General features: G+C 34.1%; 1 protein-coding gene and 1 long non-coding RNA gene across 9 annotated transcripts in view; one reads left to right on the forward strand and one right to left on the reverse strand.

The window, feature by feature from the left end:
* LOC116341252 (tyrosine-protein phosphatase Lar) overlaps window positions 1-23,965 on the reverse strand; it is a 380,836-nt gene that overhangs the window by 209,171 nt on the left and 147,700 nt on the right. For all 8 annotated transcript variants that reach the window (XM_031768206.1, XM_031768204.1, XM_031768200.1 and 5 more), the window contains exon 6: window positions 15,178-15,275. The gene's annotated coding sequence lies outside the window, so the exon portion shown is untranslated. The remainder of the gene's footprint in view (window positions 1-15,177; window positions 15,276-23,965) is intronic.
* LOC116341261 overlaps window positions 1-23,965 on the forward strand; it is a 106,524-nt gene that overhangs the window by 9,165 nt on the left and 73,394 nt on the right. The window lies entirely within an intron of this gene.

A 23,965-nucleotide genomic window follows, 5' to 3' on the forward strand; every position in this document is an offset into this window, starting at 1 on the left:
ATCAAATTCAGATTAAAATACGTTTGGTAAATAGGAGCTGAATAACATAGATCCGAATCCGAGTCAATTATTATGCAATGCACAGACACAGAAAGAGGGAGAGGGAAGAGAAATCATGAACATATGTTTCTCTTTGCAAACGATCGTCATCATAATTTTAATCATTGGCATTTCTATGCATACATAATAGACATGCTCGATTCATCGATATGCTTGCTATTGTCGTTGTCGATGTCGCGGCCGACTCTAGAACATACACAAATCTTTTAAATGCACATTTATATTTAATTAGCTTGGGCAATTTTTGCGTCAGCAGTCGGAATTTTTGTCGGCATGTTTGTTGAGCGTCTCCGGTTACCGCTCGCTTAATATTTTTTTTACGATTGTGTGTTTTATGGGTTGGCAACGCACGACGACAAAAGGAACGACCATATAATTTCGAAATGAGTAAATTTATTTAATGATATTGACTGCATTAGACGAAATGGAAGGCATGAAAGAGAATTTGTAAGCATGTCTGTAAACTTCCCATTTAATGTTGCGATTGCTCGCACTCCGTTAACTCTTTTTCACTCGCATACTCTCCATTTCTCTTTCACTATTAGCTTGCATCACATTTTCATTTCAAAAGCATTTCAATCCGGAAACTTCATTAGCGACTTTGCAAACACAACAGAGAATTGAGAGAAAAAATTGTGTGCGCACATACACAGCGAAAGGGTTTTGCGTACGCATCAAAAGTTTTCTTTTATCGCTTTTAGCGAAAATGGTAGAAAAATGAAAGAAAATGAAAACAATCTGGTGTCATGGCACAACTGTTCGTTGTTCGTCAATTTGTTTTGCATTTTTTTCAAATACGATTCAAATTTTTTCCAAATTCAAAACGACGGCGGCTGCTGATGTACCATTGGGAAAACGGTTAGTTTCATTTCAGTAAATTTTGAATATTTCCGACTTCATTTTTTTCAACATCGTTGTCCTTTTCCTCTCTCGCTTCAATCGTCTCTTTAAATATAAATATCTTGAATATTTCATTGGTTGAAAACAAACGTAAACAGTTTGAATTGTACGTCGTCCAAGCCGGAACATCCAACAAATTGTTCACAAATTTACTTCTTTCTGAAAGTTTTATTTGCCCAAGTCGATATTATAAATATGACTCGATATTTTTTTCGCTTGTAAGGCAAAATATGAACTTGATGAAAGAAAGGGAGAAAGTGATTTAACGGACTGAACAAATAATAAATATGTTTTGCCTTGTGCTTTGCGCGGATAAAGTAGGAGGCAATGAAATTTTCAATATTTCATAATTTTGTTCGCGCGCGCCAAATACTCTCCATAATAAATGGAACAATGAATAAAAACGGAATAGAAAAAATATGGCCCAATTTTATGACAATCATTAAGTTACATAATTTTCTTCCGCCTTGTCAATAAACGATTCGCAAAGAAACAACCATTTCATCGTACCACTTTCGACAGTGTGTTATCGGTGTTCATATTTTAAACCGAGAGCATATAACTCATAAGTGGCCGTACGCATATTGCCTTCAAGACAATTTGTTCACGTTCATTTGAGACGCGAATGGAGATGAATCTTTTCAGCAGCCATGCAATAGATTCGGTTCAGATTTTCGGTTTACTTTAGCGACATGATACGAGAATAAAAGAAATTGAAAGATATACATTATTTCATTCACATGTGTTGTAGTTGCGCATTTGTGTATTCCATTATCGGGGAGACGCGTGAGATAAATGATAAGCTAATATAAAAGTGAAAGCAACAATTTCAACTACTTGCCCTATAAATAACATAATTTATTATTAAAATAAATAAAAGGAATGCACAAGCAATGGTAGAAATGTCCCAGCAACGGTTTTTATGAGGCGACAGAGGATCAAGACATGGCATGTCTCTTTGTCTATCATCATCATCTCTCTCCAACATACGCGTGGACTGCATCTTATTTTCATATTGCAAACAATGTCTTCATTCCCAAGTGAATTTTTCATACACATTCGGTGCGTTGTTTTTTTTTATGTATCGAAAACGAGATTGTTTTAGTTTAAACGCACACCCACATATGTTCGCATCATCAATTGACTAATAAATTTCGACAGTGAGTATACACAACATGAACTTCAGCAAAATGTTACATTATACTTCACACTCGTTCATCAGAATGAGAGTAACAAAAAATCTACCACTTACCCTTTTGAGTTTTAACTCACGCGATTTATTTTTACTTTGTCTTCTTTTTTCCACTTTTATTTTGACGTCGTGTTCCCTTTCGGCATATTTGTCGCAATTTATTTTCCATAAAAAATTGCGTTCGTATGGCTGCTGTGCTTCAATTGTGTGTGAATGAAATTGTTTGACATATCTCAATTTGGCATAACTCATCTTTGCATCGCGCGAACAAATGCATGCATTGTCAGACAAAATCACAATTATCGCCAGTTTCAGTGCGAAAAAAAAACAAGTTTGAAGCCAGCAATTTTAAAATTGACAAGCACTACATTGCCATAAATTGAACAAAATATTGTGGTTTTCATATTTGAAAATCCATTTGTGCATTTCACTTGGTGCTCTTAAAAACGATGTGCATTCACATATTTCACCGCAAAATAAAAATCAGTCAATTGTTCGTGAAATTGTCGTTGTATTAAGCGAATGGGTTTTTTTTTTCATTCATCTATTGCCCGCGTCGCATATGTTGGTGCCGCCGCCACCGACATTGCTGTTGTACGCGCAATTATGGTAGAACAAGCAAACAAATAACGCCTTAAACATGTCGGGCGTCTCGAATGAATTTGTAAATTTCAAACACGAAAAGAAGCGTAACGACTTTTTGTCTTTCGCCTTCAAGATATGTCAGACTTTGTTACACAAATTTTTGGTTTTTTTTCTTCTTCATTTTGTTGTTCGTTACGTTTGCTGATAATCCATAATGATGAAGCATCACCACATAGTGAAAAGTTGGCGGCGACTTGTTCTCTTCATCTGAAGTAAATGGAATGTTTATCTTTCGTAGTAGCAGTCTGTTAGGTGCATCCGAAAAAAAGTTTTCTTAGCGAAACCAAAAAGATGTTGATGCAAATGTAAAGTGTAATACGTAAATAATGAGATGCTCCTGAATAAATATAGAGTGTATTTCAAAACGTGCAAAAATTTGCAAAACACAAATGTTGTCTGTTCTTCTGTCTTCGTTTTTTTTTTTTTAAATCCTCATCACCGCTAAAATGCGAAAACCAAGTGTCGTTGTTCGGTTCAATTTACGTTTTACTTTCGAGCAATTTGAAAAAAAAAAACAGTTTTCTTCGTCTGTGCCATAATTCGAACAACATTTCAACATTACTTGAAACCAATTTTATAATAAGACATTTTCTGATTATTTTGCCTTTTTTTCTGCATTTGTTTAACCATTTTGAATCGAAAGATTTTAACACGAAATGTTCAAACTATAAAGCATGTTTTGATAATAATGATGATGAAGATGTCAAACTTTTGACACTTGATTTGTGACAAAGTTTGAAGTTATATAAGGCATTTTCACAATGAACATTTTTTGACATTATTATTATTTCAACGTGCTTTACCAGCAGTTAACAATATGAAATTGCAATTCAACACACAGCATTTGCCACAACAAAACACCATCAATTGAGGTTATTTTAATGGATTTTCTCTTTACGATTTTCTCGTTACGTATGCTTTTTAGCATTCGCAAAATGGTTGTTTTGTGGATAAAATTTTCTTTGGAATCCAATTGAAATTTGTTAAATTATCAAAATGACTCTTATCGTAGATTTACCGGCTTGTAAGTTTACTTGAAATAACCGAGAGATGAGATACATAGATGGTGTTATAAATGTCTGTCCAATTGCACTTGCCTTTTGGAAATAACTTAAATAATTTAATAATCACGAAAATTTCGATGCAATTTCAATTAAAACCTGTTCAAAATTTCCATTGGTTCAATTCAATTAAAATAGTTTATTTTCTCTTCTAGCATGAAAGAGAGAGAGAGAGAGTAACAGACAAGTTGCATAAATTGAAATTCAAATCTAAATTTATTGTTCACCCGAAAAAAAACGAAAGGGTTAAAAATATGCTCGTAAATGAGATACAAACATATTCTGTTTAATTTTTTTGTTTGTTTTTTATTTGAAAAAAAAAAGTATTACATTTTGGAAAATGATGTTGGCAAAAAGTGAATTTATGCCTGTGATTTAGACAGCGACCGTATGTTTTATTATATGCGGAATGCACAAAAATTCTTGTGGCAAAACTGGCACGACGAAGCTAACTTAATGAAAGATAAACAACTCGCCATGGTAACAATAAAACTGAAAAACACAGTCGGCAGACATACACTTTCGGAATGCAGTTTGCATGGCACCAGCTCGCAACTTGAATGAAGTGGCAATTTTTCAATGCAAAACTGCAACAAATGACACTAATTTGGTTTTGGCTATGAATGTGTGCACCGCGTCGCTCGTAACCATGAGCAACAATAATACGAACCGTTTGTACTATTATATTGTCATGTCGTGTACTTTTTTTCTCTTTTTCTATTCTTTCACGGGCCATTGGGGGAAACTACTTCAATACATTCGCTGTTCTTTATTTAATTCTTTGACTCTTGAGAATTTCTCGCCCGTTTGCATACTCAACATACCATTTGGCATTGTTTCAGTCACAATAAAATGTAATGAACTTCTTTATTGTAAAACGACTCATTTGTAACAATTTATCTGTTTTGGGTCTGGGGTCTGGCTTGATTTCTCTGCATTCATATTGTGCATTCAATCGTTTCTTCTATAAACGTAATGGTCGACAATATCGATCATAAACATATAAATTGACACACATTTATGGTATTTATTTTACTCACGCTACACACATAAAAATTCCCATTTGATATTGGCATATTATATACGATAGCATGAATTTCAAATTAAATGTTTATCTTTCGTTTCGAAAATCATTAAGTAATTTGAAACTGATGTTTGGAAAACATGAATTTCAAATTATTTCATTCGCAAAGAAGAATCTGTAACACATGAATTCACTTATAAATTTAAATGTAGAATGTTTAGGTTTATTTGAGAGGGGAGAAAAGTTGTGAATGCCAAAGGGATACATTTTTTCCAGGAAGTAAAACCAGCAAGTATATTCAATTTTTTTTTTGGATGATTGCGGTCTTTTAATAAAATTCCTGATTTTTTTTGGTTTTCATTATACAATTTCGTTCTTTTGACCGCTTAGAATATTTGACGAAAAGTCCATCATTTTGAATTCAAATACTGTATAAAGCTTCGTGCTTCACATTTCATGAATTTGGCTTAGCAGTTTTCGACGATGGTCGACGCACTGCTTGAATCCAAAAGTCTTATCGCATCTGCAAGATCGTACTTTCAGCAGTGACTCGATTTGCAAATGAATAATCAGCTAGACAATCGTCCTGAAAAAACAGGTTGACGCAGTCAAGCGTCTAGCGGACGTTTTAACTCTTTGACATACTGCAAATGGTTAAAGCGAAAGAAAAACAACGCAAAGCCAAAAAAACAAAAAGAAACAAGTGCTACGTGCAATTTCCCGCTGTGTGATCGTTCGCAGCTACGATTTTAATCTTTTGATTGGCACCAGCATTTTCATATAGAACATGCACAAAAACTTTTCAGCCGACAATTCACTCTCGTCCGCCCAATCGGTGCGACAACACATTCCAAACTTGTGACAAAACAGCTGCTGATGAAAAAACCATCGACATTTAAATTCGTCTTGTTTGTGTCATCGCTCACGGCATGACTCCTTTCACAAAATTAATTCTTTAATTGTTATTACGATGAGCGGGGTGCGCGCGTGTGTCGTCCATAAGAAATTACTGTACATTTTGACATTCGCACATCTTTTCAGGTTGAGTGAAAGTTCTTATCTTCATGAGTAATTACGTAAAAAAAGTGTCATGCAAAGAAAGAAAAGAATTAGAAAAAACACAAGTTGAAAATACTTTTTAAATTCGGAAGGAGACATATTTTGAGTGGCAGACGGTCAAAAAGACAAACATTTTGAAAAGAAGAAATTTTATAATTGGATGACCAGAATCGGTCGAAAATTGAAAATATTACTTTAAAATCTTTTCGAGAGATATCTTTAAAGGTTACCGTTGAATTATAAGGAAACTATTACGATTTTCACATCATATGTTTCACTCAATAAAACACTGTAATTATGTGTTATTTGTAGAGAAAAACTCAGTCGCTTGTTGAACAATTATAATTGTTGGATGATTATCGAACAAATTACACTTTTTATTTGACTGTATATATTTTATGATCTTTTAAATTGTAAAAAAAATCACTCGAAAATTAGGTAAAATTTTCTTTGTCCTTTCATTAAAATACATATTCTATTGAATATATCCGAAGCAAGTAAATGAATGAAATTCGACGTTATTTGGTGCTGGATATACGTAAGTTCATTAGTTTCTCGTTACAAGGGGTGTGATGAAAGAATGAAAATAAACGAAGCGCAAAAAATCCACATCGTTTTTATGAAATAAAATATATGAAGCAAAAATGAAGCGAAGATGGCAAACAAGAAGGCTCTTCACTTGGTACCGTCGTACCGTAAATAAATGAAAATATATCGTCGAAATTAGCAATATGAGCTCGAACATTTGGTTAATTCGAGATGGTCGCTTCTCGTTCGTGTGTATAATCCAGTGGATTGGCTGGCACTCGTGTGTTACGACAATATATTTGAAGACTGTTTTATCCAGTTCATAAAAGCGACACTCGAGACCACATTCCTCTTTTCTCTTTTTCTCATTCGCTTTCAATTGGCACCCAGTTAATGCGTGTGTAGAAGCGCAATATCCATTGTGCTGGCTATATTTTGTGAGTCACGATATATGTTTGGCTCATGCGAGACGAAAAGGTAGCTAAAGCAAAAAACATCCATTTATAACGATTAAACGAATTCCAATGAGCCAAATGTAATGTTTTACTAATAAATTTCGCAAGTGTTATTCAATTCAAAGGCAACATGAATTCACCTACGCCCGCTTATATTGCGATCCATTTTCGTTCTATCGTGACTTTTGCCTAATGCAACCTAAGCTTAAGTCATTGCGTTTTATGTGTGTGTGTGTCTAGTCTCTGTCGTCATTGTAGCCTAGCAATAGTTCTCCATATGAAAACGATGACATTTGGTAGTTCTCCGTCTCGAAATCGGAAAGTCGAAAATTTATTACGTCCCGAGAAGCACACAATATTCAACTGTGAAAAGACATGCAGCAAAATGCATCTTGATTTTCATTTCCTATGAGTGTGTGTGTTTGCAGCAAATCGAACATATTCTACTCGATGTTTCTGCTGGTGCTTGTTCCCATCTTTTTTTTTTACTTCAACTTCTTCATGTGCTTGTATGTGTGGGTGTTGCGTCTTGTACCAAATCCACCAGAGAAAATAATGTCGACAAGTCTATTTTGGGGCAGTAGCAAATTGCTGCAATCACCAGAAAAAAAAATTATTTTACCGAGACAAATTGCGTTTCCTGCCGCATGTTTGCCGGGCCCCGGGAAAATTCGTGTGCAAGAAAAGTACATGTGCAAGCAGTTCATAAATTTTTCCATAATCAATGTGGTTTGTTGGCGTTACGTTTTTCTTTTTACCACGTAGGATGTGTCGTGGTTCATTCACCAGATTTTAAAGCAATTTCCAGAAAGGATAAAAAATATTGCTGAATCTCTCGCATTTGAAATGTTCATTCTGTATCTAAAGATAGATTCACTCCGGATGCTGGCGGTTGGTTTGTGAATGTGTGTGTGTGTAGATGGTTTTCTTTTCGTTCAAAGTCGATCAATTATTCCTTTGCGCTCAACCATCAAACGTTAAAATAGAATCAATTAGATGATTTCAAAAGAACTCATATATCGATTCAAGGAATCAAATAGCAAAATGTATCCGTTCTCTTCAAATGTTAACGTTGACTATTTTATTTGAAGGTGGACAAATAAGATACAAGCTTCCATAGACAAGTGCATATAACATTTCCAAAGGCCATTTTTGATCCTATTAATTGATGCATGAAATATTTGTGACAAAATCATCCATAAGACTTACATACATACCAACATATATATACATTGGCAAGGCAATGTTTTACAGACGACCGAACCAGTCAAACATGAAATAATTTTAATTTATTAATAAGCATTTCATGTGAGACAAACTTGCAAACTCATGCGCACAAGTGAAATGTAAATAGACAGCATCATCATGTAAAAGCAATTGCAGCAAGTTGTGAAATTGCTTGAGTTTGTTTGGTTTTGCGATCACTTTGATAGAGCAACCATATGAAATACTCATAGACAAAGTTTTGTTTTGACAAGTTGTCTTTTAACGAAAATATCAAAACATCTTTCTTATTATCAAAAATGTTCAATCAAAAGGCAACGTTATTATTTGTGCAACGCAACCCATAAAGCATATACATAAACTTGGACCACAAATATCCTAACAACTCACATCTCTCGCACAGAAACCAAAAAAGTCAGCCTCATTGATAAACAGATGCAACTCGCTTCTTCCGACCAACTTCTTATAATAATGTTGAAGAAAAGGGAAAAGAGAAAACAAATTTGATCGCATTCGTCGATAAATTGCAAAAATTTCTCGTGTACACACTTTCGATAAGAAGACAAAAGATTATTATGTTCAATGAGAATCAAGTGATGGTTGCTTTATACTTTGTTTAGTTTGTTGTCAAAGTGACGGCATTCACATTGGAAACACTGTCAAATCAAGTCATTCATTCATGGAAGAAAACAATATGATGTTAAAGTGTGTAAAATGACTGTGCTGGCACGAGTGAGATGGAGAGGGAGTTAGTGAGAGTGAGATAAAGACTGAGTCTCATTTCGAGCGGTAAAACTGATTTCTAAGTGAAAATGTCTGCGTGTATCATTATTATCGTCCCATTAAATCAGCTCTAATAATGCTTGTACATAATTTCAAACCAACAAGCAGATTGACGACGATTTGGTTCAGAGTTTTTTGTTTTTGCTAAGACTGCTTCTTCATCGCTTCATTGGGATACACATCATATGCAAACGCTGAAAAATGATGAACACCAAAACAAACAAAGAAGTCATTTAAATATGCTAAATCAAAGTTACGCAAAAACTTTGTCTATTTCCCTTCCTCGCAGATTATTTATAAAATCCTGAAATGGCAATAACAACAGCGCGACACTCTCATGAAACGGTGACGACGACTGCTGCGGCTGCTTCCATTCACAAACAATGCGGTAAACAATGAAAAATATTTTGATTTTCGATTAAGTGGCGAGACAACAACCACACACCCACAATATAAATATATTGACAACATTGTCGAAGCGAAACAAAACCAACAACTTTTGAATAACAACAACCGCATTCATCGTGTATACGCAAATAAAATTTGAATGGAACATTCCATTTTTCCATTTTTTTCCCTCTATTTGCGGTTCGTTCGGATTTATTTTTATGTTTTTATCGTGAATTATTTTTCGGATTTTTTGTCCAAAATAGATTTCCATGAAGATTCAACTGTCTGTTAACTTGACAAGCTTAATGATAGACAGCAGGGACATACTTGAACCTATTATCGAAATTTTGTTGCCTATTTTTGGACCGATTAAGCAAATAAAGACGGACTTGTTACTTATCAATTTATTACGCCCATTTTGAATACAATGATCGGAAGTTTAAGGTGCACTTTCATCGAAGAGCTTTTAAGCGCTTCTTATATATATATATTTAGAAACATCTCAAGTAAACATCACACAATTTGACTGATTGATCTAGATTTTAAATGTTTGATTATATTGTCGATATTGTTTCAGATGTTAGCTTCTGATCTGATGTTTCGATCGACGGCAAACGTTGATGTGAGTAATGTATACACGAATCACGTAAAAAGTAACCAATATCAATTGTTAAATGTTGATAACAATTGCTTGGGCATTTATCTGATTGTTTTAGTGCCAATAACTTATTAAAATTGCTTTCCGAAATGGAAAACTTTAGCAATTATAGAGTCATCGTTTTTACGTTCAACGAAAATTTAACGCTCGGTTGCTTTGGTCCTATGGAACGAAAAATTGTTACAAATGCTGATTCGATTACAATCTGCTGATACCAGGAAAACCGATATCCGTTCTCTATCTCTCTTTTGTTCAAATGCAATGTGTTCGCAGTTTTTTTTGTCATCATTTCCAATGTCGACCGAAAATTTCAGTGGCAACGGTGGTGGCGGCCCGCCTCAATTTCTTCGAAACAAATCTAAGAAACGTAATTATGCTGGTTGAAACTAACGACATGAATGTAAGAACTTGCATCATCGTTTTTGTATCGACTTTGTGAAAAGTTCGATACCTAATTTAAAAGTTCGACAAAAAGTAGAAATGAACAAATGGATGATACCAGCAATCCAACAAATAAGAAAAGTTGATTATTATTTACAGAGTAAGTGAACGAAAGAGCGAGAGAGACAGGGAGAAAGAGAGGAATCGAAAGCATGCTTGTTACAAAAAGTGGCAAATTGTGCATTGTTGGCGACAAATTGATGATGGTATCATAAAATCGGAGACACGGGCACCGATGAAAGATAGATAGAGAGAGAGTGAGTCCTGTGCACAATCGAAAAACATCCCGCATTCAACGTACGCGATTCAATCATACATATTGAATGAGGTGTCAGTGAATAGTAGGGGTTTTGAAATCTATTGGGAGCGAAAACGCCATCCATTGATTTTCATTTTTTCATTCTTTTAATTCGGAATTTTGTAGTGCATTCGAGACGGTTTCAATTGAAAATTGTACCAACAACGCAAAACGGTAACAAATTCGAATGTTGTATGTGTTGCAAGTGCCATTAAAAATGGCAATCGTAAAACAGAATGTGATTCGGATTCACTTAAACATGGAAAAACGACAAATTGGATTAATATTTAAGTTGCAAATTGCAGCATTCAATCGATCGCCGGTTAACGTACAATGCCAAGTGAATCGGCCAAAATATCAGCGAGTATCATACGACAAAGTTTCCTTCTGTTGCTACTACTGTTACTACTAAATGAAATAAATAATCGATGAAAGCAGCAATGCATTCATTTTTCGGCGTGGTGCACACCCGAATTTCGAAAAATACAACAAGCAAGCTTTCATTTTAATGATTTTTCTTTTGCTTGCGCGACGCGAACAAAGTTTCGAGCCATCGAAATTATATTTGCTCAGCATATTTACTTTGTAAAACTTGTTTGATGCTCTTTATTTGTTAATCTTTTCGATTCACATTTTGTACATTTGAATGTGCATTTTCCATTACGGATGCGACACTGATTCATTCAATATTCATAGTTCAATCAAATATTATTCTTTAACGAATATGTCAAGGAAGCATGTAGCATCTTTTTTTGCGCAAATATTTTCGAGAAAAAAACAGAAAAAGAAAGATTACATATTTTATAAATGTTTACTTTTGCAAATGTGAAAAAAGAACGAACATCATATTGTTTGTCGTATCTTTTTCCCGATTCCGTGCTTGAATTTATAAAACGATGTGATTATTTGACAATGCTCTTCCACTGAATTATGTTGATCCAGCGAAATATTTTTTCGCCGAAAGGCTCTGACGTAAAATGTGACGAAAGCAAAACTACGTCTTCGATTGACGTATAAAGTCTGCAATAACGTAATTTCTTTTTACTTTCTGCTGCCACATTGAATTTTTCCACCGGGAATAAGACATAAAACAATCAACAAGAATACGAATAACAAAAACATCACTTTGACACCACAATCGTCATCAAATGGCTGGTTTTTGTGGTTCGGGCTAATTTGATTGAATCGACATAGTGTTAATTGAGTCTCATGTGTTCACAAAATGGCATTGACATTTCGTTATTTCGTGTGCGCGCCGTAACAAATTTATTCGCCATTCGTATCGAATTGATATACACGTTAAACCATTTGAGCGAGGCAACGTTCCAGACAATATTTCAAGCGTCAAGGTTATATTAACGCTTGTAATTCATATTCAAACGGTTTTTGCCAGACGTGGGCTTTTCTTTTATTGGGTACCTTCACACACTGACGAGAAAAAAAAAACCATAATATCTGAATAGAATCAAAAGTGCATTAAATGCGTGTTATAAAACAAGCAAAACAAATGTTTGCAAAACGAATAACGGCGAAAAGAACAGTATGAAAAACCTTTTTATAGTCTTAATCTGGTCTTCTTCATCAATGATTTAAATTGAATTGAACAGCGACAAAGAAAGCGTCGAAAAAATAACTTGTTATATATTTTTATTCGCAATGTGAAAGAATTGTCGTCATTTGCAGACATTTAATAAATAGCAGACAGTTAAGCCAATAATCATCGTTAGTATTAAAACGGTGCGGCCTGAGTGAAGAGGTTGGTATATACTTTCTTGTATGCGTTTGCACGCCATATTTGAAATAAATGTGCTCATTATTCATTCGTCGAGCACAAGACGAGGTGCCATTAAAAAAAAAAGATCGAAAAATTATTTCGACTTTTGTACGCCTTGTCGCTTCATATTCATCTCATTTACTAATGTCATCTTAAACTGCCTCATCTCTGATCAAAGAAAAAGAAAAATATTCGATGACGTTCGATGAAAAAAAAGCATATAAATTGTAATCCATTTCGATATTATCTACATATTACAATCGCCCAAGTTGTTGATGTTGATTGTTTGCATGATTTGGCCATAAACAAGTCAAAGTATATTCAATTCGATGGGATCGTTGTGCTTCAAAAGCATCACATTTCCGAATCATAGAAGTACATATCACAATCGACAACTGATGGAGCGCTGTGTCGGTGTTTGCGCGACTGTATGTGACATATCAACTTTGCCAATGATAATAATAGGTGACAAAGACGTGAGACATCGAACACATATTTATGCACATTTCAAAATGAGTTTTTAAAACCTCATAATATTTTATCTCATACAGTTTTTTTTTTCATCTTCTTCGTTTCGATCTCGACACCTGTTCTTTCGTTTTCATCTACAACAACAGAAAATTGTTCGTCTTTTGTGTTGCACCATCGATTCTTTTGTTGTTTTTGTTGATGTCACTGTTATTGGAATAACAAGTCATGAAACAAGGCAAACGAACTGAAGCTGCAAATAATTTTTTTTGTTTGCTTGATGTGCCATTTCATCGGTAACAACAATAGTACAAGCAGCCGGCATCTGAAAAATTCGAAACGGCATCTTAACTCTGTATCGAAGTAATGTGTGTGTGTGTGTGTGTCTGTATGTGTCTACATAGTTTATGCGAACGGGAATGAAAAATAGTTAGAAAGGTGTTTGTGATTTTTTGTCACGTGTTTCATTCATTGAACCACGTCCGTCATTTTACCATGTAGAATGGATTGAAAATGTCATTCATGCCATGAATAAAATGTATTCATTCGTCTTTTGACGCTGTGCAGTTTTTCATCAATCGACCGAGCAAAAGAGAGAGACCGAGCAGAGTTAAAGTGTAGGCACGACATCAACATAAATACACTTCGACGACAAAACTTGGAACGCTTCGTTTGTAATGATGATGATGCTGTCGTTGATGATGATAATAATCGGTGTTTGGTTTTTTTAGCGATTCTATGCACAATGACGATTGAGATGTTATTTAATAGCTCTGTGTGTTTGCACACAAATCGACATAATTATCAAGCGTATCCATTTTGCCATTGACTTAAATTCATCTTATACCACTTCTCTATCTCGACTTTTGCTTTCTTGAAAACAGCGCTTCATGTTTTTTCCACTTTTTCATTCATTCAGTTTGCATTTAGTCGTCGGATGCTGTCGAATAGTTTGCAATGCAATTCACTTTTCCGGTGTTGATTATTTTGATCCAAGTCTAGAACACTTACGTTTCATGCCATTTTTCAATTACTTCAACCGAGTATATTAGAAAAATACAAGTTTGCATTGAAATTCTACATTTCAATTGCTTCATAGAGGAATAAAAGGAGAAAATAAAGGAGTTTCTTAAGAAATGTGCCTGCATTCGAAATTAACATTCAAGGTTCTTCAGAAACCATTCCAAAATTACATATTGAAATTCTTGCTTTCAAAATTCATTCAATGAATGCAAATCACGTGATATGATTGCACAAATGAACTCAAATGACAGAGCTAGCTGTTACGGCATACCTATGTTTGCAACAGTAATCATTAGAATTTGAGAATAAAAAGGGGGAAATATGAATGGGGTAGAATAAAAACTACTTCTCGAAAAATTGCTATTTTAAAACGAAACCTAAAAAAAATTTCAATAAAAAGTGAATCAATTTTTTTTTGTCCAATTGAAGTGAATCAAGAAAATTTTGTTCAATAAAAGTGAACCAAAAAAAAAATTTCACTCGGTTTTTTCAGTGTAAAATACACTAAAATGAATTTTTTTTTTGGGTTCACTTTTATTGAACAATTTTTTTTTGGTTCACTTCAATTGGACGAAAAAAAATTGATTCACTTTTCATTGAAAGTTTTTTTTAGGTTTCGTGTTTAAACATTTTTCGAGAAGTAGTTTTTATTCTACCCCATTCATATAGACTCAGAACCACATTGAAAAGAAAAAAAAACATCTTTTCACAAAGTCGATTACATGCTCATATGACATATGTTCCGTAAATTATTATTGGGGTTATACAGCACTCAGCACTTTAAAAAGATACCTGAAAATTACATCTGAAGAAAACTACATTCATTTTTTTTTTCTATTTACGCATTACATCGTATAAATACGGATTACATCGACTTCAATATGCAATGAAATTGAAAATATTTTATGCTATCTTATATTTATATATCGTGTATTTCATTGGTTCAAATAAAATGTTAATATTGCATTATTACAAAATAATCTTTATTTTTATACATAGTTTCGCCTTTATAAATAGTAATAAATTGCATAAAATCACTTAAACTATTATACGTTTCAATTGAAGCATTATATGATCGTATTACCAAATGGGGAAAAATTTAAGTGGTCAGTCAACAAGACAACAGTTTTAAATTGAATTATTTAAAGTTGCATAGAATTCTGCAAAAAAAAAAAGAAAGAAAAAGGTACTTACCCAACTCAAATGTGTTGACCGGCTACAATGTGCTGCAAGAGAGATATTTCGAAAGAAACTTTAGTATTTACTTTGACTTCCGTATAATCAACAGGAATCTGAAATGAAAAATCGAAAATGGATTTATAAATTTTTAAATTTGCATTTGCATTCGAATTCTATTTATATTTCATGGAAATTCTATGATGGAATACTAATGTTACGTAAACTTTTTTTTTCCATTGAAAAAAAAAAAGAACCATTAAAATGTTTCTTGTGAGAGTGAAAAGAGATGAAATATTCTGGAATATGTTGTAAAGAAATGCTAAAAATTACGTGCTCCTCATTAGTAAAAGAATGTATTATTAAGAAGAAAGAAAAAAAAATTCTCAAAAACAAAACAAAAACTATCGCTTGAAAATCTGCTTTAACAAACGGCTCATTTCCCGATGTAAAAGTCGAATAAGAAAAAAAATATCTATACGAATAGAGTTGAAAGCATTTGAATTTATATTTCATGGTCCGTTAATGATGTCTGTGAAAGCATTTTTAACTGTGCATCGCTTGTCGTGGTGCATTGTTCCAGGTATTTGGGGTGGAACGGTGTATATCTACCCTTATTCTTCTCTCAGTATCGAGACGACAGAGAGTGGTCATTTATTTGAGTTATTTTAAACGGACCCAGAACGAGGCTTGCAGATTGCTGGCGAAATGCATTTATTTTCACCTCTTCTTGTTTTACATCGAAAAAAATCGCTTTACATTTTATACTAATGTATCTCTTTATCTAAACTGCATGCCGTTGCGCTCTTTTCTATACAGAAATTTACTGCTTAAAGCATAAACAATGAATGAAAATCAGCAAAAGATGAAGAGAAAAAAAACACAACATAGCCATACTACAATATCGTAGCATGTAATGAGAGTGAAGAATAGCAACGAATGAAAAAATTCATTCGTGAATCTTTTGTAACTACAGCGAAAGATAAACATTGCATGTAACGGCCACCATATTCGGAATCTTATCCAAGAGAGAGAGAGAGAGAGAGAGAGAGAGAGAGAGAGAGAGAAAGTCTTGTACAAATGTACAAGAGAAGTTTGAAGATGTTGAAAACTGAACAATGGCGATATAAAATCAACGGACGACCAAAAAAAATGCACCATAAAATTCGAAGCATTGAAAAGCATGACCGTTCATACGAAGATGTGGCAACGGCTCGCACACATTCAACGGGATACATTTCTGTTAAACAAAATAACTGCAACACTGGGGGTCACATTCCAAAGTGTTTCACTTTTTATTACTCCATTCGATTGTTATTATAAAGGGCCCCGGTAAAACTTAACGCGAACACACACACACAAAAACTAACTACTAACTACCACCAGAACAACAACAGGAAACAAAACGAAATTTTATTTATGGACGATGTTGCGCGAAACGCTATTGCTTTATTGAAAACGATAAAACATTTTGCTTGTTTGTTTGAATTGTTTCTTTTTCTTTGTGTATGTTTTTACTCTATGTTATTGGTGTGTTTTTGCAATTGGAAAGCGTTTTAGCTTATCTACTTTTTCTCGTGTCGTTTTGAAAAATGAAAATTTGAGAGAATGTTGGAAAAAAACACTGACTTGAATATTTTGTACGATCGGGCTTTACAATATTAATCACTTAATCAAAGCTGAAATTGGTGTTGCACAACAAACTCAAGCGTCGTCAATGATTACATTCTCTACATATTTCACACGATATTAGTATCATATCAAATGGAAATAAATGCAAAATATGAACTCACACGTTGATATCGAAATGATAGAGAGAAAGAAAAACTCTGAGAAATTAGCGTCATATACATATAGGTATTTTATGTGTATGTGGTTAATTGAGTTATCACCTCATTATTTGCCATTGCGCTTCCGAAATCAGCTATAAATTATCATTTCCGATTTGTATTAAGTGATTCATAGCACATATTTCATTGATATATATGTACCAGTTACAATGAAATTAGCAAATGTGAAACAAAGCAACCCCCAAACAATCGGATCAACGTACACCATATAAATCACAATTAAAATTGTTTCGATCATTTAGCATGAAATTTTATGGCAATTGGATGTTGATCAAGATTGAGTACAAAGTGAATAATATAAATAGTAAACTCTGACGCCAATTTCTGTCCAATGTCTTGCGTGCACATTTCATTAAAATAAACATTTTTGGGGCCAAAAACAGCATCGTCTATTAAGAATACGTTTTCGTTTCCATAACCCAAATTTGCGTTGAAAGACAAAAAAAATGTGGAGCAGTGTGCAAGTGTGTTAGGACAAAAGTTAGCATGTTCAAGCTAATAAATCATTCAGTAAGCGAATACGGGGCAACGGAGATGATTTCTTATTTTTCATTTTCAACAGGAAGAAAATCGCATCATATATTTCAGCAAAGTTTAAAATGTGTTTGGCGAATGTTTTGCCATTTCAAAAGTACTTCGGGCTGCCAAATAACACTTGACATTGATAAAATTGTATGTATCTACTTATTTTTACGTTATCAGTGATATTCAACGCAGTTGAGTTATTGGCAGATTGAAATGCGCGGATGTAAAGTTCAACAAAATATATTAACTTCATTTGCATTTTAAACAGAGATTGGATGCAATACGTTTTTCCCAAAAGAATGGCTCCAGTTGAATCACAATACATTTCAATATTTCACTGTATCTACGTGTGCGCATACATATTCACTCACACACTACAGTTGGTGATTTTTTTTTAAAATTCTGTAATATTTCGTCTGATGATATAATTCATAGCAATTATGGAGAGAATATTTTGCACATGTGTTATAGCGTCGTTTTGACTATGTATGAAATATGAATGAAGTTGGCATATGCGGCTTTGACTGCGACAATTTTTAATATAACCGCAAAATGAAGATAAAATTTAATCGCTTTTTATAAGCATATAAGATTAACTATGCAGACAGACGAATACGTAGGTTGCTCCATAATTTTTTTTAAAATGGTACTTATAGTGTTGCCCGATGTAAACCATTGTCATATTCGTAAAGTTTGATGTTTTGGTATGTATTCGTGCCCTGAACCTTTTGTCGTACGAACGCTATTTGTATTGTTTACAGTGACTGGTAAACTGCGACTCAACAAAAAAATGAATTTTACACGTGAAGATTTTCGTAAAATGATTTACTACGATTTTCGAAGTAAATTATCTCAACAACAGTGTTTCGATCGACTTCATTTGGCCTTTGGCAATGAAGCACCAACCCTTCAGACAATTTATAACTGGTACCGAGAATTCCGTTGCGGTCGTAGTTCGCTCAAAGACGAGTTTCATACAGGTCGTCCAAAATCGGCTGTTGTGCCACAAAACATCGATGCTGTCAGAAAACTGATTATGGAAGATCGTCATGTGACCTACCGTGAGATTGAGGCATCTTTGGGCATTTCATCCCACAGCATACATACAATTTTGCATGAACATTTAGCCGTAAAAAAGATTTGCTCTCGTTGGATCCCACATAATTGACCGACGAACAAAAAATGGCTCGTGTGAGTTGGTGTAAAGAAATGCTCAAGAAATTCAATCGTGGTGCTTCAAAAGACGATAATAAAATCGTCACTGGTGACGAATCGTGGATATATGCCTATGAGCCCGAAACGAAACAGCAGTCGACTGTATGGGTCTTCCAAAATGAAGATAACCCAACGAAAGTTGTTCGAGCAAGAAGCACTTCGAAGCGAATGGTCGCCTGTTTTTTCGGGAGAAGTGGTCATGTGGCAACCGTTCCACTAGAGGATCGTAAGACCGTCAATTCTGATTGGTATACCACCATTTGTTTGCCCGAAGTGTTTGGTGAAATAAGAAAAAACAACCACCGTCGCAAAATAATTCTTCATCACGATAATGCGAGCTCTCACACATCTTTTCAAACTACTCGATTTTTGACCGGTCAAAACATCGAACTGATGGGTCATCCACCGTACAGTCCTGACCTGGCACCCAATGACTTTTTTTTGTTCCCAAGCGTGAAGAAAAAACTACGTGGTCAACGATTTTCGACACCAGAAGAAGCAGTTGAAGCGTTCAAAACACACGTTTTGGAGATATCAGTTTCGGAGTGGCACGAATGCTATGACAAATGGTTTCATCGAATGCAAAAGTGTATCGATCATCTCGGGGAATATTTTGAAAAACAATAAAACCATTTTCGACAAAAAACAACTGTGTTATATATGTTTTTAAAAAAAATTATGGAGCAACCCTCGTAGAATAGCAATTCAAGTGTCGCTTATAACAGTCATAAAAAAGAGTCAGCAAAAATGGTTGCCAACCAGGAAGTTAGTAATCAAGACTTTAACACTTCCTTTCCGCAAAAAAAAAATGCGAGAAGAATGAGCTAGCATTGTGCGTGGTTACGCTCGTATCGAGCCGGAATAAACTGGTAATGAAGCTAGTTCGATTTCAGCGCAAAAGCATGCTCGCTGCCACGACTTGGTCTTTGCAATTGGTTTACTCGAGCTTTACCAGATCGCATAAATTCGATGCACAAAATGATGAACGCGTTATTAATCTCACAGATTTAATTCAAATGCTTTCACATTCTATAGCATTTCCACCAGTTTCATCTCTGGCTATTTTTTCTCGTCATTTTCTGTATTTAATTTCAATTATGTTTTCGGTTGTTTTGTTCTCTCAATCGGATTAGTTTTCATCGAATGGTGAATTGTGCGCGTGTGTGTGTGTCTGAGGGGTGACACGGTTCGAAGAGAGTATATAGAAGGAAAATTCATTATGAAAAGTCGTTTGACTGTTCGTAATGCATGAAAATTGATGATGATGCCGACAACGACATGCTGTCATCTGTGGAATATCATCTGTAATAATTTATGGTGGCAGCGAGAAAAAAAAACACAGACACAACAACGCGCAGAGCCAAAAAAATACAACCAATGAAGAGTGAAATATACTTAAAAATTGCAATAATTTCAAGCAGGTGCTAAATTCATCGCTTCATCCGATATCACATTGAAATTCATCTGTTGTGGATCATTTGTGCTTGTATTTGTGTGTCGTTCGCTCCTCTTGCCACAATTATTCATCATTCATTACCCGTTTTTTGTGCGCCCATCTTTTCCAATGTATCGGAATAATTTCGGTGGGTTTAAGTCGTCATCCGTTGATACCATTTAAATGGAAACCGTGCGCTTCTGATGATTGATTTGCTTTACTTGAGCACATACAAATGCATACCGAGCACAAAAAAACCATGAAAATGAAATGCGCGCACCGTGTCCCACTCTTTGTTTCGTCCCAAAGAACAAACGAAGATTTTAATATTCCAATGTTAAAACCACGACCAACAAATTAATATGGATCAACCAGGGAAATTAGACTGACGCTGAAAAACGAACGTAATCTTAAGCCAACATTTTATATTCACAATGTACACACGTAATAACTTTAACAAATTATGTGTGTTCTTCGGTTACATAATTTTTTTTCCTTTACTTCTGAGTGTTTGCGTTTTAATTTTGCAGTGATTTTAGCGGGCGAGAACAAAAGAATATAATAAATTCGATTTAATAATAACGGGTACACACACACTGTGCTTTTTTCACTCTCCTTTCTTCGAATATGAATGTAATTACATTCGGGATTGTGTTTGTTTTATTTTTTTTTCTCGTAAAACACTCGGAATAAAAATGCGGCGTAACGGTGGTTTTATGCAGAGAAATGGACAAGCAAGCCAACCACATCGGTTACGATTTTAAATAGGGGTTTCCTTAGATTTAGATTTAGATTCTGACAGCCGCGAACTTTTTATTAATGATCCCATTGTGGCTTTATGTTTTAATTCACAAATGTGCGTATGTCTGCAATTGAAAAGTCGGAAACCATCATACGTACGAATGAATAAAAAAAAATTGCAATCAGATTGGTGGTGTGTGTGTTTTTTTCGCGTGTTGTTGGTTAGTTTACACGTTTTTTTGTGTGTGTTTTATTTCATTGAGCTATGCGCAATGTCCGTTTTATTTGTGCTTTGATAAATTATTTACAAATGTTATTTTAATCATTTGCCGCAATCATTCTCAGCTCATGCTGACTTTTCGAATCGCTTTTGCGTTAACCTTTTGATAAAACTGCACCCGCGCAAAATAACGACAACACATTAATTTTGAGTATTACGTGTGTGCCATGACGCATTAAAATATACGTCATTTTTTTCATCCTTCATTCCATTTGTGTACACTTTTATTCTTATTTGATTTCCGTTCGTTCACTATTCGCGGCGATTCAATCTCGTAAATCAGTGGTACGTAAGAAAAAGGGTTGCACAAAATATGTTCAACATGAAAATCTAACATTCGTCAAATAGCAGACACCAAGAGCGCTTGACAAAACAAAGTCATTTCAACCGAAATCACTCAAGCGTTTACTCAAACGAACAACAATCAACTAGAAGAGAGAGAGAGAGAGAGAGAAAGAGAGAGAGAGAGAGAGAGAAAAACACACGAAACGATATCAACAGCGGAAATCAAACAAAAATGTCATTAAAAACTCCGTAAGCATAATGCTTGTTTTGTTAGAGCGCAGAATTAAAAAAACAACAACAACAAAAAATAACAGCATTTTGTTGTTTCAGACCTCGTTTGCGTGAAATTATTTTAATCCTTTGTATTTACTTTTGGGCGTTGTTAATGGTTGTTCAATGACATTTTAATTTGCATTTTGAATACCATCATTCGAAGTGCAAAAAATGCCTCTGTTATATATGCGACTTTTTTTCTTCTTCAAAATTGATTTGTGTTGTTCAGAAAGAGTGTTGATAAAAGTGCCGTTTCATTGCCCATGTTTAACAATCGACTAATTGCCGTTGTTGTTTTTTTTTCTTCAAAGGGCTAAATTAATGACTTTTTTTTTTGCAAGTTATATATACTTTTTTTTTTGATTTGGATCAAACGTTTGGATAACATTTGCAGCTCGATTAAGCATTTAACAACGAAAGAATTAAAAAAAAAAGACTTTTCTCATCCGTTGGCCCTTTTGCCGCATTTCTACGGTTAAAATTAATTACGTCTGGATTCTTTGAGGCGGTCAAAGCGGAAAAAAACTTTTTCAAGACAAATTTCACTGAAACGAAAATTCCTTTTCGTGTTGGAAATCACTTTTTACCCACACATTTTAATCACTCAAAAAGAATCCGTCCTAGAAGCCAAATGCTCAGAAGCACAAAATCGATTTTGTCACCATCCTCTGCCTCGATTTAATCCAAATTCATAAATCCCTGGTATGTTAGTCGTTAAATCCTTGAACCAGTTTTGATATCATATTCAAATCTGCTTATGCACGTCGCACACACATTTTCTTAACCAACTTAATAAAGTTAAGTTTGCATCATCACAAATCACCGCATAATGCTGTTGCTCAAATTACTCTATTCTATATGCAATGCATTCAATGGCACTCATAAAACTGAATTAATTAAAATCGCAATTGGTTTAGGCATTTAATAATAATGAGATGAAATTGATTTGTGCATAATTTCGAATGCAATATTGATTAAATTGGTGAGCGACGATGCGATAACATTTTTGCCATAAACATTTACCATTACACAAAGTGTGTATGTGTGTTGCTCATATTTTGAGTCGTTTGATACGCAACGCGATTTACAGTGGTTGCAATCGTTGATGTGTTTCACATATATTGTGGTTATGTCATATGGATATGTTTATTATTATTATCAATGGCATTGCATACATCAAATAAATCTTTTGACTATAAAGTGAATGAATGGAGTATGACACATTAAGCCAATTTATTTGGATTAATTACAAAAGCAGCATACCGCTCAAAATATACAACGTATATGAACAATATTTAAGAGTTTAAGTCCAATTATTTTATTAGCTATGCGAATTAAATGCATTTATGAATATGATTTAGCATTTCTCGATGATGAAAATTCCATGTAAATCATTTGGAAAGTGTCTTTGCCATCGACGACATTGTCGCCCGATCAATTTCATCGCATGAAGTAGTGTTTGCTATGGAGTGGTTTTGTCATGAGAAAAACTCGTTGAACAAACACATTTACGGTGAATAAATAAAGGCACAGCTAGAAATAGATGCGAAGGAAATGAACCACACAAATGGAGTAAAAAGATTTAGAGACATTAAACAATATATAGACTATTTTCTGTCTTGTATACGACGATATGTTGAGCCATTTCACAAGCACTCTTCATTTACTACTCTCCGTGTTGATAACATTCATCGCAGCATACAATTTACTCAAATATTCATTACTATATATTAATTAAGATAATTAAAAATAAACACCTGCTATGTTTAATGTTTATTTGTGAGTGTGTGTGTGTATTTGTGATTGATGACACTGACCGCTAAATTAACTGAAACAATTTAACCAAAGTGATTCGAAAAATTACAAATAGAAATACATCGACATTCATATATTTGTTAACCTCAAGCCTTCATTGGTTACAATGACATGAATAACATTCGTTTAACAGATTGAAAAGTAATGTTCAATTATCTCATTTGTTGAATTGATATTGCAATAAAAAAGGGGAAAATTGCAAAATTGATTGTTGTCAAATCTGATTAATTTGTGTGAGTTTGTTTGTATCAATAAAATTAATGTTGACTCGTTGCCACATTTTTTATATTGAAATATTCAAAATTGGTATGATAAGTGGTTTTTTTTTATTTATCTCCATATTCAATACCATTAATTTAAAGCATAATTATAAAAGATTTAATGTGA

Source organism: Contarinia nasturtii, unplaced genomic scaffold (assembly GCF_009176525.2).
Source record: "Contarinia nasturtii isolate CC-2019 unplaced genomic scaffold, AAFC_CNas_1.1 Cnas_scaffold_695, whole genome shotgun sequence".
NCBI classification, from domain to species: domain Eukaryota; kingdom Metazoa; phylum Arthropoda; class Insecta; order Diptera; family Cecidomyiidae; genus Contarinia; species Contarinia nasturtii.